The following is a 14243-nucleotide window of genomic DNA, read 5'->3' on the forward strand; positions in this document are numbered from 1 at the left end:
ACCTTGTGGGACCAAGAGAAGGAGGGGCTTAAGCCCCAAGAGCCAGGGGGAGGTTGGCACCTCAGGACCCATAGGAGCTGGGTCTGAAACACAAAAGGGAACAAAATGACATGATGGCCTTTCTGGAACACAAGGGATGGGTGGGAGATGGGAAGCCATTAGGGTTATGTGTGTGAACCTACCTACAGGGTTCAGAAGGGTGACCATCTGTCCTAGTTTTCCCAGAACTGTCCCAGTTTTAGCACTGAAAGTCCCACAAACCAGGACTCTAAGTGACATCCAGACCCTCCCCCAGAGAGCTGAGCATTCAGGCTGGCATCACATAAACAAGGAGGGTGTAAGCCCCCCAGTTCCATGATGGCGGGCTAGGCTGGTGGTGGGGGCTGGGTGGCAGGGCCTTAGGTAAGGCTGAGGACCAAGCACTCCGTAGGCCGCACACACTGGGGTTGCGGCTGGGCCTGTCGGTGATGGCCTTGGCCTTCGGAAGGGGTCTCCTTCCCTCAGTAAGCTGGCAGGATTCCGGGGGGCATGGGAGTGGGCTGTGTGCTCCCTCTGTTGGGTATCCTTGGCCCAGGAATGTAGGAGCTGCAGAAAACCCAGTGTTGGGGGATCCTGAAGAAATGGGGCCTGTGGAGTGAGGCTGGCACCGAGGGACAAGGGCCTGGAGGGGGCTGCGAGAGAACCCTGTTCCCATTCTCTCCCCGTCTGCCCCATGCACCTTTCCTGCTGGTGATGGACACAGGACAGCTGTCCCTGTGGGTGCCAGGGCCGTGTCCTTACCTCTTGTGTTCTCATGGTCACTTCTCCCCTCCACCCACCTTCTTCTGCTTCCTAGCTGTTTCCCAGTCCTACAGGAAAACCAAAACCCAGCAAGTTCCCGGGTCTTCCAAAGAGTGTGGTATCGATAAATATTGGGGTGGAAGGTTCTGGTTGGCACGTCCTCCTTGAGGCCTTGAGCCTGGTGCGCTCACTGCTCCCAGCCAGGCAGAGGAGTGCAAGGCAGTTGCCTGCCCGCCTTCACTGCTCCTGAAATTGTCTGTTAAAAGAGGCCCTTTGGAAAGTGCCCCCTGCCCGACACACACACTTCCATAAGTGAAGCCCCTCCTCGTGAGTAGCAACTAGGGCTCCGGGTCAGACGCTGTGGCAGTCTGTGGTGGGTGGCATCAGGGTGGACACGGCTGGGCGCCTTCAAAGGAGACTATCTTCTTGTTTAATAAAGTGAAGTGTCACCTTCAAGCCAAAGTGGAAAAATAATCCATTGCCTGCCTGCAGGCAGACACTGGGGATGCCTTCAGAATGTAAAGGAAAGTTCTTGTGGGGGAGAACCCAGAAACTCCAGTAGAGCAGCATGACCTTGCTGTGGCTTCCTTCCAGAAACATTACTGAGCTTCTGTCGTGAGCCTGGCACCACGGTCCCATCAGTGAACCAACCCAGACTCTGAATTTCCATTCTAGATGGAGGAGGCAGATGTTAAATAGGAAAAGAGATGCCTGTGTGGATACATATGTAACACACACGCACTATCGGCCTATGTCTTTATGACTACAGATGGGAAAAAGAAGGCAGAGGCGGGTCAGGGTACACCTGAGGGTGTCCAGAGCCTGGGGGCAGGCACTCCCACCCTATCCTGTCAGCTGCAGCCCTCCGCAGGCCTCTGTGTGGGGGTCATGGCTGAGGATATCTGGGGGAACCCCAGGAAATGCTGTTCTGGCATCCCCATCCACCCTGGCCTCTGAGGGCTCAGGAAGGGGGTGGGGGGCAACTGCAGGTAGAAGTGTCTGTGGTCACCCAGAGGATACTCTTGAAAGGCCAGAGACACTGAGAAATGAGCAAAAAGGGTGCGTGTGTCAGCTGCAGAGAGGGGAGGAAGGGACAGGGAGAGCACGGAGACCCCTTGGATGGGTGGAGTGGGGTGAGATCAGGATGCCATCCCGCCTGGGCCTGGGTATGTGACCTTGGCCTGTTCTCTCACTCCCCACCCCCAGAGCTCCTTGGCAGAGGTCCCCACCTCCCACCCCTCACCGTGGGTGTTTGGTCCTGCAAGTGGAAGTCCAGAGCAGGTATCAGGGCACCTGAGGGAGTGGGGCAAAGGGCAGCAAGCAGGGAGGGGCATCTGTGGGAAGGACAGGGTGTGTGAACGAGCAGAGGGGTGGACGGGGCTGAGGCCTGTCTAGGAAACGGTTTTCCTTTTCCTTGCCCCTGGCCTGGGGAAGCCATCTGAGTCAAAGGGACTTTCTGCCCTGCTTCTCAGATCTCCTCCCAGCTTTGAAGGGTCCCCTCTCTCTCAGGGTCCATCTGGAAAGGTGACCCTCTGGGATCCTGGTTGGATCTACAGGTATGGTAGGCCTGGAATTCCTATGTGGGCTCGGGGGTGGTCCGTGGAGGGAGGGAATCCCAGAATGACTTGAGGCCCCCCAGGGGCCAGGGTTTCTGTCTGAAGGTGTTACTCTGAGCTTGAATCTGCAGACACGGAGGGAGGTGGAGACAGACTTTACTCTGAGGCCAGGGGACCCATCCCTGGCCTCATGCGGGGGATACCAAGGCCTTCCTTACAGAGCCAGGGCAACTTTGAGCAATGGGTCACAGCCTGGGCCAGTTTCTCACATTTATGGCAAAATCTCAGGTAGCCAAACACCCCATGTAACTTGCAAGCAAAGTGAAAATCACTCAGGGGCCTCCCTGGTGTCCCCACCACCACCATGCACAGAGTTCACAGGAGTAATCAAGCACTTTCTGTGTGCCCAATAGTGTACTTGGAGGTGACAGGGGCTTCTTGCCCTGCAGGGCCAAGTCTGCTGGGTTAGAGAAAGACTGCTGACTGAGTTGCTCTTGGTCCCTAAGAGTTCCAGTCAGGGAGGGCTGCCTGGAGGGGGCAGAGGGGCAGACACCGGCTACCTTTGCTTTCTGGGGGACTCACCAGGGCCAGGGTTGCAAGCCAGGATGTTGCAGCCTCTGCTGCCCATTCTGTGGGTGTGGCCATGGCCGTGACTGATGTGGAAAAAGCTGTCTGGCAGGAGAGCAAGAGAACCCAGTGAGAAACACTCTCTACACATGGATTTTCCCAAGACACCCAGTAGCATTTTGCTCTTTCTCCCGGTACGCACTGTGGCATCCACTCCGGGCTGATCCTACTGCTGCAGCAACACCAGCTTCCCCTCTCCCAGTTCAGCTGGCGGCCCAGCAGAGCAGCCCCCTCACCCCTAGCCTGGGGGGCCCAACAACATAAAGTCTGGTCCCACTAAGGAGTGTTAAGAGGTCATTCACTGCCTCTGGTGGGGAGGGTCACAGGTTAGAGGCCGCAGGGCCGGGGCTGATGGAGGGTCCCAGGAGGCCAGACTTGCAAGAGCTCCCAGGGCCCACTTACAGATGAGGAATTGGGGTGGTAGAGAGGGTGAGTGACTGGTCCAGCTTTGGAGCTCAGGGCTGTCTGCCCTTTTCCACAGCACCAAGGGAAAAAGGTGGGCTGGGCAATCGCATGGCCCTTGCCACATTTCTTGGCACCAATTTCAGGCCTGTCCTGCCTGGGGACTTTGGGGGCTGCAGAAAAAAATAGACCCATGGTTCCAGCTTGGGTGAGAGGGCTGAGCAGATGGCAAAGGGGGAGCTGGGACAGAGGCTTAAGAAAGAAGGCATCCTGGGCCATGGGAGGAACAGGAAATTGGGGAGAAGGGAGCTTGTTACTCAGGACTCCAAGGCTCAGGTTCCAGTCATGGACTTGGCATTAACCGGCCCTGGGACTGGCCTTGGGAATGTCCCTCCTCTTCCCTGGCCCTCAGGTGACCCATCCGTACAATGGGCAAAGCAACCCTGCTCTCCTCTCTCTGCGGTCACGGGGAGGAGAGAGACAGGAATTGCCAGGAGAGGGTTTAGAAAGGGAAGGTCTAGGTAGGGCAGGGAAGGGGCTGGGGACTGTCGCTTGTCCCCACCCTCAGCCTGGCCTAGCTTAAACCAGGCTTTCAGAGTCACCACGTACTTCCCCTCACTGTGGGACTTTAGAGAGACCACTTGGGACAAAGACAGAAATTCAGAGCTTCTCTAGTAACGTCAAATATAACTGTTTCCCAGACCCTGTAGCCTTCCAGGTCTAAACGTGGGGGTGACAGTTGTCTCTCAAGCGGTGTCTTTGGAGGAAGACTTGGGTGAAGTCTGCTTGGGCCTTGCACCTTTCAGTCTGGAGGGGTCTGGGTGGTGGCTATGGGAAGGAGGTCTGCCTCATGGGCACCTGGGCACCACCTCGGCCCATCTGTCCTGGTGACAGAAGACACCACAGCTTAGCCGGGGGCTCCAGCTGAGATGAGTGCCTGGAGTCCAGCTGCAGGGACTGGCAGGGCTGGAGCCTGGTGCACCCTCCTGCCGGAGCATGCGCCTACTGGAGGGCAAGACAGGCGGGGGCTGTCCCACGCGCTGGAGCCACTGGCAGGGAAGGCATGGAGAACACATAAAGCCCCTGGCCACAGGCTACCATCCTGGGGGCCTGTCTCTGGACGTCCCTCCCTGGCTGCTCTTCCTGACTGCGCTGGGCTTCTCCGCCTTGGCCCTGCCATGCTCACATTCCCTTTAAATGTTGTCCTAGTCAGTGTTCTTTCTTTAGTGTAAAAGAAAGAAAGCACCTGGGTTGGTCCAGGCCCTGTCTGAGTCCCTAGCCCTGACTCTGGACTTGGCCCATGCCTGTCTTGAGCCCAGCACCCTGAGCAAGGCTGCCAGGGGGTCTCTGGGCCCCCACCTTCCCACCTCCCACCCACTGCACAGTCCTGTCACATGCGGTGTACTCCTTCCGTCATTATTTAACCCGTGACAAGCATTAGCCCCTTTTACAGAGAAAGCACAGGCAGTTCAGAGAGGCGGTGGGACTGGCCCAGGGTCACACAGCTGGGTGGCAGGGGTGGCAGATCATGAAGGCAAAGCTGGGAGGAGAACCTGGACACTGGCCTGGCTCCCTGTACAGAGCTGGCACCCAAGAATGTCACCGATTTCATAATCCTCCAGGCCATTTTCTGACCAGATGGTTTTGTTCATGGAGACGCCTGTCGAAGAGACAGGACCTCCACCCTTGGTCCAGGTGGGGAAGGAGAGGCACTCAGCAAACGGGACTCCCCAAACTGAGCAGAGCCCTTCACCCTGGGAAGGCCTCACCCTGCTCTTCTGGGACCTTAGAGCTCGCTCATGGCTTCCCGGTGGCCTTGAGGTTTCCTTCTGGCTATGGTTTCCCACAGCACCTTCTTGGACATGTGGGGGCCAATGGGGTGGAGGCTGGGTTGAGATCTCAGTCCAAGTCTGTCCACCTCCCCCAGGTCCCCCTGGACCTTCTCCCATACTCTGGACTGAGAGCCCCCGTGCCCCTGCCAGGAGTGGCGCAGGCATGTTCAGTAAATGTGCTGGCAGGGGCGCCAGCCAGCTCTGGCCCCATGGTACTTGAGTGGGGTGAGCACAGTGGATGTTGGTAGGCTTGTCCACTTTGGGGGACACAGGTGGGGCCAGCTTTTCCAAGTATAAGTTCTGCCTGCCCAACCGGACTAGGCCCCTGACAAAGGACATGTGAGGGAGTCTTGTTCTGTGCCCCCTGCCTCTCCCAGCGGTGCCCTCCCATCCTTCTCTGTCCCATTACAAGCCAGCCTGTGTGTGTTTACCCGGACCTCCTTGTGCAGCCTTCCGCCTCGTGCCTTCTCCGTCTCACTGAGGGAAGGCAGGCCCTGGAGTGGCTGAAGCTCCTGGCACTGTCCTGTGGCCCTGCTGAGGTCTTGGGCCTCCTGGAGCTGGGGGCACTTTCCCCACAGGCAATGGGCACACGGCTGGCCCCTGAGCTACTGCGCTGGGCAGAGGCGGCCCACAAGCAGGAAGCCACCTGCCTCACTCTCTGCCCACTGGTCAATGTACACGGACTCTGGCTGGTTCCACTGAGTCTGTCAGCTGTTGGGCCAGTGGGCAGGGCCTCCGCGTGGGCCAGGACAAGCACAGGGGTGCAGGACTGGCTGCTGAGCTCCATCCAGCTCCTCTGGTGTCCCCAGCCCTTCCTGAGCCCCCGGGGCAAGAGTCCCACACAACAGGTCTCTGTATATGGTAGCCCCAGAGTCAGGCTCTGTGCCGGGGACCAGCATGCCCACAGTGGCTAGGGAAGGTGGGTTGTCTCAGTCCCATTTCATAATAGAGGACAGCAGATGTTCCAGCCCCGGGCACTGGCAGGCCTCCTGTCCTCTGGCTACTGGTCAAGCAGGAGATTAGGGATGAGTCTCCCTGGCCATTTCCACCCCCCTGGCTCTTAGTGCATTTCTTTTGGAGGCCTAGAGGCCTAGGTTAGCAGGGGTGGGTGAGGTCAGCTCCACTTCCTGTGGGTGCAGTGAGAGATAAAGAGGTTTGGGGTAATAACAATGACAATAATAATAATAAGTAATCATAATGAGGTGTGACTTGTTGAGCTCATGCCATGTGCCAGGCACAATGGACAGGCTCATGGGGAGAGCTGGGTCACAGTTTTCCCTGCTGACAGCAAGTGCGCCGTTCACCTCCCAGGCACCCACAGCTGGAGAGACACCAGAGGGGCCTTGGGCTATCTGAGGGCCAGAATCTTGTCCTAGTAACAGTTACCCTTGATTGGTATGGTCTCCCACAGCCTCACTTTACTCTCATTGGCCCCGCCAGAGGGCATACCGTCACCCATATTGCAGAGGAGGAGATCCAGTACCCAGAGACTGGGGTCATCAGGCTCACAGCCAGGGGCTCGGTCCTTCCACACCATTCCAGAAAGGAGCCTCAGATAAGCCTCAGAGACAGGGGGTGCTGGGGCCTAGCAGGGTACCCAGCAGGCACTGGGCACTTGGCTCCCCAGTCTGCCTTCCAGTCTCCAGTGCCAGCTCATGCTGCCACCCGCTGGGTCACCTTCCTGGTGGCCCAGGAGTTCTCTGGTCCCGTCCCCAGATCTCTATTCTGCACTCAGTCTCTCCCCTGTGTGGCGTGGACAGCAGCCACCAGGCCACAGGCCCTAGTGTGGGGGCTCACTTGGCAGGGCCGGGACTAGGTGAAGTGACCGAGGGGCCACTGACTGTCAGGTGCTGCCACCGCCCTCTCCCCAGCCTGAGCGGGAGCGCTCCTTCCACCTGTGCCCTGGGTGCCTCCCTCCACCCTCGTCCTAGCCCTGCTACTCAGACCCCCGAGCTGGGGCCCAGCTGGCAGACGTTGAGCCCCTGTGCTGCTCCCACAACCCTGCTGGCAGGCCGGGGGCCCCAGTGGGCCAAGCAGTGCGACCGTTGGCCAAACCCTTCCCTGGCCAAAGCTCTTTACCCAGACGAGCCTGAGAACACCAGATTATGAGAGATTTAAGGGATTTATCAGCGGCTCAATAATGGGTCAATAAAAATGACACTCTGAAGCCCCGGGTGAAGGAGGCAGGCAGGATTCCTGCTATAAATCCCTGTGCATGGCTCAGACCCAGAGTCTGCATGCGGGGACCTCCAGGGGGCGCTCAGACAGAATCAGAGCCCGTTTAATCGCCCAGCAACCCAGAGTGGGCACCCTTGTACTCCCATATTACAGATGGGGGAACTGAGGCACAGAGCAGTAGGTTTGCTTAGCCTGAGGCAGGGCCTGGATTTGCCCCCGGGTGGGTTGACCCCAGAGCTCAAACCCAAGACTCCCAAAGCAGGAAAGGATATTCTCTGAAGATGGAGCTGCCCCCTCCTGTCACCATGCACGCATTCTCTTCAAACGTCCCCAACTCTTCCACATCAGGCCCCAGAAGAGTCCCACCTGGCAGGACAGCGACACTGATGGCATCAACACGCCTCACCAGAAAGTGATGAGACACGCAGGTGAGGTGACGGGAAGTCAGAGGAGGAAGCATCGCCTCTGACTGAGGGCAGGGCAAGGCTTTAGCTGTGCTGGGCCTCACGCTGGGTTTGCCACGAGGTGGGACATTTCAGGCTGGGCAGGGACAGGGCGTAAAGGATGGTGGACTTCCTTACAGCCAGGACACTAACGACGGTGAGCTCAGCAGGTGACCCCTGCAGACACGGAGTGTCTACATTTTTGTGCCAGGCCAGCACCACCCGGGTTAGCACTACCTGTGATGCCTGTTCTGCTCCTCTGCTGCGTCCCCTCGTCGTAGGGGGAATGGATCCGTTGGACACTGCTCTGTGATGATCCCCAGGCCAATGTGTGCTGCTGACTGACCCCCACCCCAGAGAGACCACACCCATCTCCACTCTCTCCAATGGGGCCCGGGAGGCCTGTTCTCACTCCCCAGATGGTGACCATCCCAAGCCTGAGTGGGTAGAGTGGACTCAAGTTTCCTTAGTGGAGGGATGCAAGGCACTCTGTTTGGGGCCATCCCCAGTGTGACCACCAGGTGGCAGTGCAGGCCCAGATTATCAAGTGGGTGTGTGGGGCAGAGCTGGAGGTGCCTTGGTGAAATTTGGCCTTGAGGCCTTTTTTAGGTGTCTGGGGTCTGGGCGTCTGGTGCACTGGAGCTGTTTGCTTCCTTCCTGCCAGGAGCAGGTCTGGCCTAGGGCTGGGTCGGGGAACCTGTCTGGTCACGTTTGGGGCCTGAGCTTCTAGAATGGAGCCTGACACATTATAGGTGCTCAGAGTGATTTATCAAATGGGGAATTGAATAAGTGGTTCTTGCTTCATGGGAATTAGATGAGTTAATATATGAGAAGCACATGGAGAGCCTTAAATAAATGTATGCATTTATTTGTATTTTTATTATGGAGGGTGGTTCTCCCCAGACAGGGCCCCCGAGGCCCCCTGTATCTGGGTTCAGGGGGTCTAAACTGTGGCCCCCACCCTGAGACCTAGACAGCCTCTGTCAGCAGGGGATAAAGAGTGAGCCCCAAGGCCTCACCACGCAACCCTGCAGCCCTTGTGCGCAGCTGGGGGGACAGGAGGGGCCTGTTGCAAGCACAGAGAGTGGCACAGGGACTGGGCCCTCCAGGCCTCACCAAGCAGCTTCCATAGAGGGAGAGAGAACCAGTCTTCTGCTGTCCCACCAGAGCTGTCAGCACTGGGCCCCTGGCCGGGTCAGCTGGCTGGAGGTTGGAAGGGATGAGGTCGAGGACATGCCCCTCAGTGGTCAGGGCCCAAGCTCACAGCATCGACTGATCAGCTGTCCTGGGGTTTTCTCACTGCACACCTTTGCCTACCCTGGGACCTCCACTGTAAACACCTGCTCCATCTTTATCTCAAAACCTACCTCCTTTCAGTGCCCGCCCAGGGCATTGCACAGAAAACGTCTCCCCGACATCTCTCTCTCCCCCAGCTCCTTACCCCTGAGCTCTCACGCGATCAGCCAGCTATCCCACCTGAAGTGGAATCTCAGTGAGGTTGAGTGACTTGTCCTAGGTCACACAGGATTTGAACCCAGCTCTGTGGGACTCCTAGACCAGGCTTGAATGGGTCTGGTTTATCCCAGCGTCCCTCATGGCAGGTTCCTGAGTGTGTCACTGAGGAACCCTTTGGGCTCCTGCATCCCCCTGTGTGCACAAGTGGGAGGGGGGCGTTTGCTGCCTCCAGCAGCCCAGCTGCGTGACTGGGGAGGGCTGTGCCACCCTCTCTCCATACCTCGTCACCAACAAGGCGGGGGGGCAGGAAACAAGCAGCCCTTGCACAGCGGTTTTGAGTGATCAAGTGCAGCAGGCAGGGCCCCTTAGGAGGAGGAGGAGTGACAGCCCCAGTCCTCTTTCAGCTTCAAGAGGAGCCATGACTAACAGTGAATCAGCTCTGACCTCCACCATGCATGCTGGTGCCAGGTGTCCCAGAGACCCCTGTCAAAGGATCCTGGGGCAACTAGACTCTCCTGAGGGCCCCTTGCTGCATGAACAGGCTGGTCTGAATCACAGCTCAGCCACTGTGTGACCCCAGGCAAGTCCCTGAACCTCTTGCCTCAGTTTCCTCATCTATAAAGTGGGCAGGTCCTCCCTACTTGATAGGATTAAGAGTTCAAGCCAGGTGCAGTGACTCTAGCCTGTAGTCCCAGCCACTCAGGAGGCTGAGGCAGGAGGATCATTTGAGCCCAGGAGTTTGAGGCCAGCCTAGGCAATATAGTGAGACCCCATCTCTACAATAAATAAATAAATTAAATAAACAAACAAACAAATAGTCCATATTTGTAGAGGGCCTAGAGCAGTGCCTAACAGAGGAATACAAGGTAAATATTTCCTAAATCAGTAACACTGTAAAGGTCTGAAAGATCCAGCCAGGGGAGAATGAGTAGGCACAGCGGGGGCAGGTGAGCGGGCTGGGGCAGGGCCTGAGCTCCGGGCCAGAGAGCCCTCTGACCTGGCTCCAAGCAGCAGCCTTGGGCCACAAGGCCATGGAGTATTTTTCCACTGGGAAGGATGCGGTCCCTCAGGTCCCTAACAGTTCCTGAAAACCGGCAGATGGCAGAGGCTACTTGGCCGCTTCCCCAGCCACTCCTAATGTAAGAGCCACAGAAGAGCTCAGGGCCTAGGGGGGCTGGAGGTCCACAGACTGCAGGGGAGAGGCTGGCTCCTTGCCCCAACTAGTTCTCTGTCTGGCACGGGGATGCCCCCTATCTTCCCAGTCCCCAGGCCAGAAACCAGGGCCTTCCCCCAGCCCCCAGCCCCCAAGGCTGGTCACTCCCTTCCCCCAAGTCTTACAAGCAGAACCATAAGTACCACCTGGCTAGCTTTTCTGGGCCTCCCAGCCACCTTGCTGAGCTCCCAGCCATACCCTGTGTGCCAGTGCCCCTCTGTCCACCACTCATAGGCCTTCAGTGCTTCCGATGAACTCTGGAATGCTCTAGTCTGGCCTCCAAGGCCCTCAACCTGCTACTTCCCATTTTGCCCAACCCAAGCCATCTGCTCAGACAGCAGCCAGTCTCCTGCCTCTCCCCCCTCACCCCGTGCCTGTGCCAGGGTTACTTCCCACCCTGCCCTGGGCAGGGCCTTTCCCCTGGTGGGCAGCCACCTCCCTCCCTGCCCTCCTCCCAGCTCTCTGGCAATTACCCGGGTGATTAATTTAGCAATTAATCATGCTCTGGCTGCTAAGGACAGCCTCTTCTGCTGGTCTGGCCTGGAATATAGATCTACTTGGCTTTACTTTTCCTGAGAAGGGGGCTGGAGCCACGGAGGCAGGAGGCACAGAGTGTACTCAGTCCCATTGCCTGGCCCTGCCCCAGGCATGCAGGGGCTGCTTGTAAAGGTGCCCAGAGCTGAGATAGAGACCCGGGTCCTGCCCCTGGGGAGGCCCTGAGGGTGCTCCAAGATGCGTGTAAGTGCTGCTTCTCAGCTGTCTCCAGCTGCGGGAACTTACAGCCCCCACGGCAGCCCCAACCCCAGCTCAGCCTTCACTCGGCCTCCTGGTGACTCTGCTTCCAGGCTCCTGGCGGAGCTGGCACTGGTGGAGAATCTGGTCCCAAGTGAGCGCCCAGTGTCCCGAGGCCTCAGAACAGGCCATGTCCTCCCACCTGGTGGAGAAAGGGGCGGCCTCCTTACAGAAGCGCCATTTCAGGTGAGCTTTGATTCATAGCAGGATTTTTTGGCAGAGGAGAAACTGAGTCTTGGCCCCTGGGGGAGGGGGTTTGAGGCCCGATCCAACCCAGGTAGCCCTGACCTTGTTGTGGGTTCCAATGGGTTAGTTGCCAGATGTGTGGCCCTACACGTACAGCCACCAGATGCACTGCCAGGACGGAGTCCCCGTGAAACCAGCCCTGTGGCATTGATTGAAATGCCCCCCTGCCAATTAGGATTTTTAAAGAAATGTATAATGATTCCTAATTGGCACCCTCATTAGTTGCCAATTAAACACTTAAGCATTTCTTACAAGTTTAACACATTAATAAGGCAGCTCATTACATGGTAACAAGATTTATTTCTCATATTTATTATATTGTTTCACCACTACTGACAGCAGAGTTATTTTTAAAAACATGGCTTCTTACTGATGACACATAGCCCCCTTCCTACCCTGCCGCGACCAACAGCTGTTCCTCCCGGCTACCTGAGCCTTGGTCTCTGGTGGGCCCGATGCTGGTGCCCTGGGTCCTCCCTGGCTTCTTTTGGTCCAGCCTCCCAGGTGGCGAGGCAAGCAGGGCACCTTCTTCCCAAGGTCTGGAAGGCCTGGAGCTGGGCTCTACAACAGAGCACAATCCTGGAGGGTTTCAGAGGCCAAGAGCCCTGGGGAGCCTCTGTCCCTTTAGCCAAACTCTGCATTCCAGCAGCACTGGGGTACGGTGGGGGGAGTGCTCCCTGCTTTCAGCCCCGGGCAGAGCCCAGCCTGGGAACAGGCACTGCACGGGCAGCTGACACTGTGTGGGCCGGAGCACAGCAGCCAAGAGAGGACAAGCACACCCTCTGAGGCTGTCCCCTGAAAGGGGGTAGGAGGATGGCTGCAGACAGAGGGAGCTATGCCAAGCCCAGGAGCCCAGGAGAAGTTATAGAGTATAGAGGCTGGGTGGGCAACAGGAGCAGACCCTCAAAAGCTATGGTGGGGTTCTGACCTCCATCCAGAGGGTAATGGGGAGACACAGAGTGTTGTGAACAGGGAGAAATGTGACTAGATCTCTGGTTTAGAAAAACCAGAGATGGAGGATGGACTGGGAGGGGCCAAGGGAATAAACACAACTTCCCCCTCCCGCCTGCTAAGCTCCTGGGGGGCCCCCACTGGCCAGGCCCACCTGGAAGCCAGAGGTCAGAACTAGGTGGATGCCACCTGCGCAGCTCCACCCTCTGGAACAGGGCAGGGGAGACGGGCCGAGAGGTCTGGAGGGCACTGGCAGTGTTCGGAAATGCTTACCCTTCTTATTTAGAAAACACGAGGTTACCATCCTATACATACACTACATCTTGTTCTTACGTCACTGCACCTGGCGCTGCCTCACCCTCATCCCTTTCAATAGCTGCAGATACATAAGGTGAAGACACACCCGATTTACTCAGCCAGGCCCCTCGGGGTAGGCTATTTCTAATCATTTACTCTCAGAAACAGCACGCAGGGCATAATTTCACATGTGTGTCAGTTTGTAGGATAAATTCCTAGAAGTGGGCAGTGCTAGGTCAAAAGGTCTGTGCTTTCTTTTTGTTGTTGTTTTGAGACAGTCTCACTCTGTTGCCCAGGCTAGAGTGCGGTGGTGTCAGCCTAGCTCACAGCAACCTCAAACTCCTGGGCTCAAGCAATCCTCCTGCCTCAGCTGCCTGAGTAGCTGGGACTACAGGCATGCGTCACCATATCCAGCTAATTTCTTTCTATTTTTGGTAGAGACAGGGTCTCACTCTTGCTCAGGCTGGTCTCGAACTCTTGACCTCAAGCCATCCTCCCGCCTTGGCCTCCCACAGTGCTAGGATTACAGGTGTGAGCCACTACGCCTGGCCTGCGCATTTTTTATTTTGATAGATATTGCCAAATTGCTTTCATGGAGGTTGCACAATTTACATTCCAACAAGCAACTGTAACTTTCTACTTTTCCCCATGGTCACCAGCGAGTGCATCAACCTTTCATAGCTTTGCCTACTTAATTTGCATTTCTCTTAGAGGAATGAGGTTAAGCATGGTTTCAACGGTTGAGTCTTTCAGATTTCCTTTTGTGTGAACTATATGTTATCTCCTTTGCCCATTCCTCAATGGGACTCATGTTCTTTTCTTTATTGATTTATAAGAGCCCTTTATACATTATGAAAGTTGCAATTTTTTCCTAAGTTTGTTATTTGTCTTTAAACTTTGATTTTTTTTCCATGTGGAAATGTTTGATTTTTTTAGTAAATGTATCCATTTTTTTTCCTTATGGTTTTTGTGTGGTTTTGTTGTTGTTGTTGTTGTTATCTTTAGAAAAGGCCACACCAAGTCAAACCCACGCAAAAAATCCCTTTGTTTTCTTCTAGGGAGTTTTTCTCCATTCTTTAGTTCTCCTAGCTTTGATCCAACTGGAACTGGTTTTTGTTCTAAGGTGTGAGGTGTGACTCCAACTGAATTTTCCCCCCAGATTATCGCCCAGTGATTTCAACACCATCTTTTCCTGGAGGTTATTCTTGGCTGCATTGCTGGTACTTGGGGAGATGTACGACTGGGGAAATAGCATGTTCTGTCACTGGTGGGTGGAGAGGGGCAAACCCTGTCAGGACAGCAGCCCCCGTAGGACAGGGTGGGCAGGGTGGGATGTGCCTCCTGGAGGTTGAAGAAACGGAGGGGACGGCCCATGTGAGGGGTGCATTTGACGCTTCCCTTGGACTCCAGGAACAGTCATTTTTGGTATCCAGTTTTAACTTTGCCTGCCACACTATAATTCCTTCAGTAG

The sequence above is a fragment of the Lemur catta genome, chromosome 18 (assembly GCF_020740605.2).
Source record: "Lemur catta isolate mLemCat1 chromosome 18, mLemCat1.pri, whole genome shotgun sequence".
Lineage (NCBI taxonomy): Eukaryota > Metazoa > Chordata > Mammalia > Primates > Lemuridae > Lemur > Lemur catta.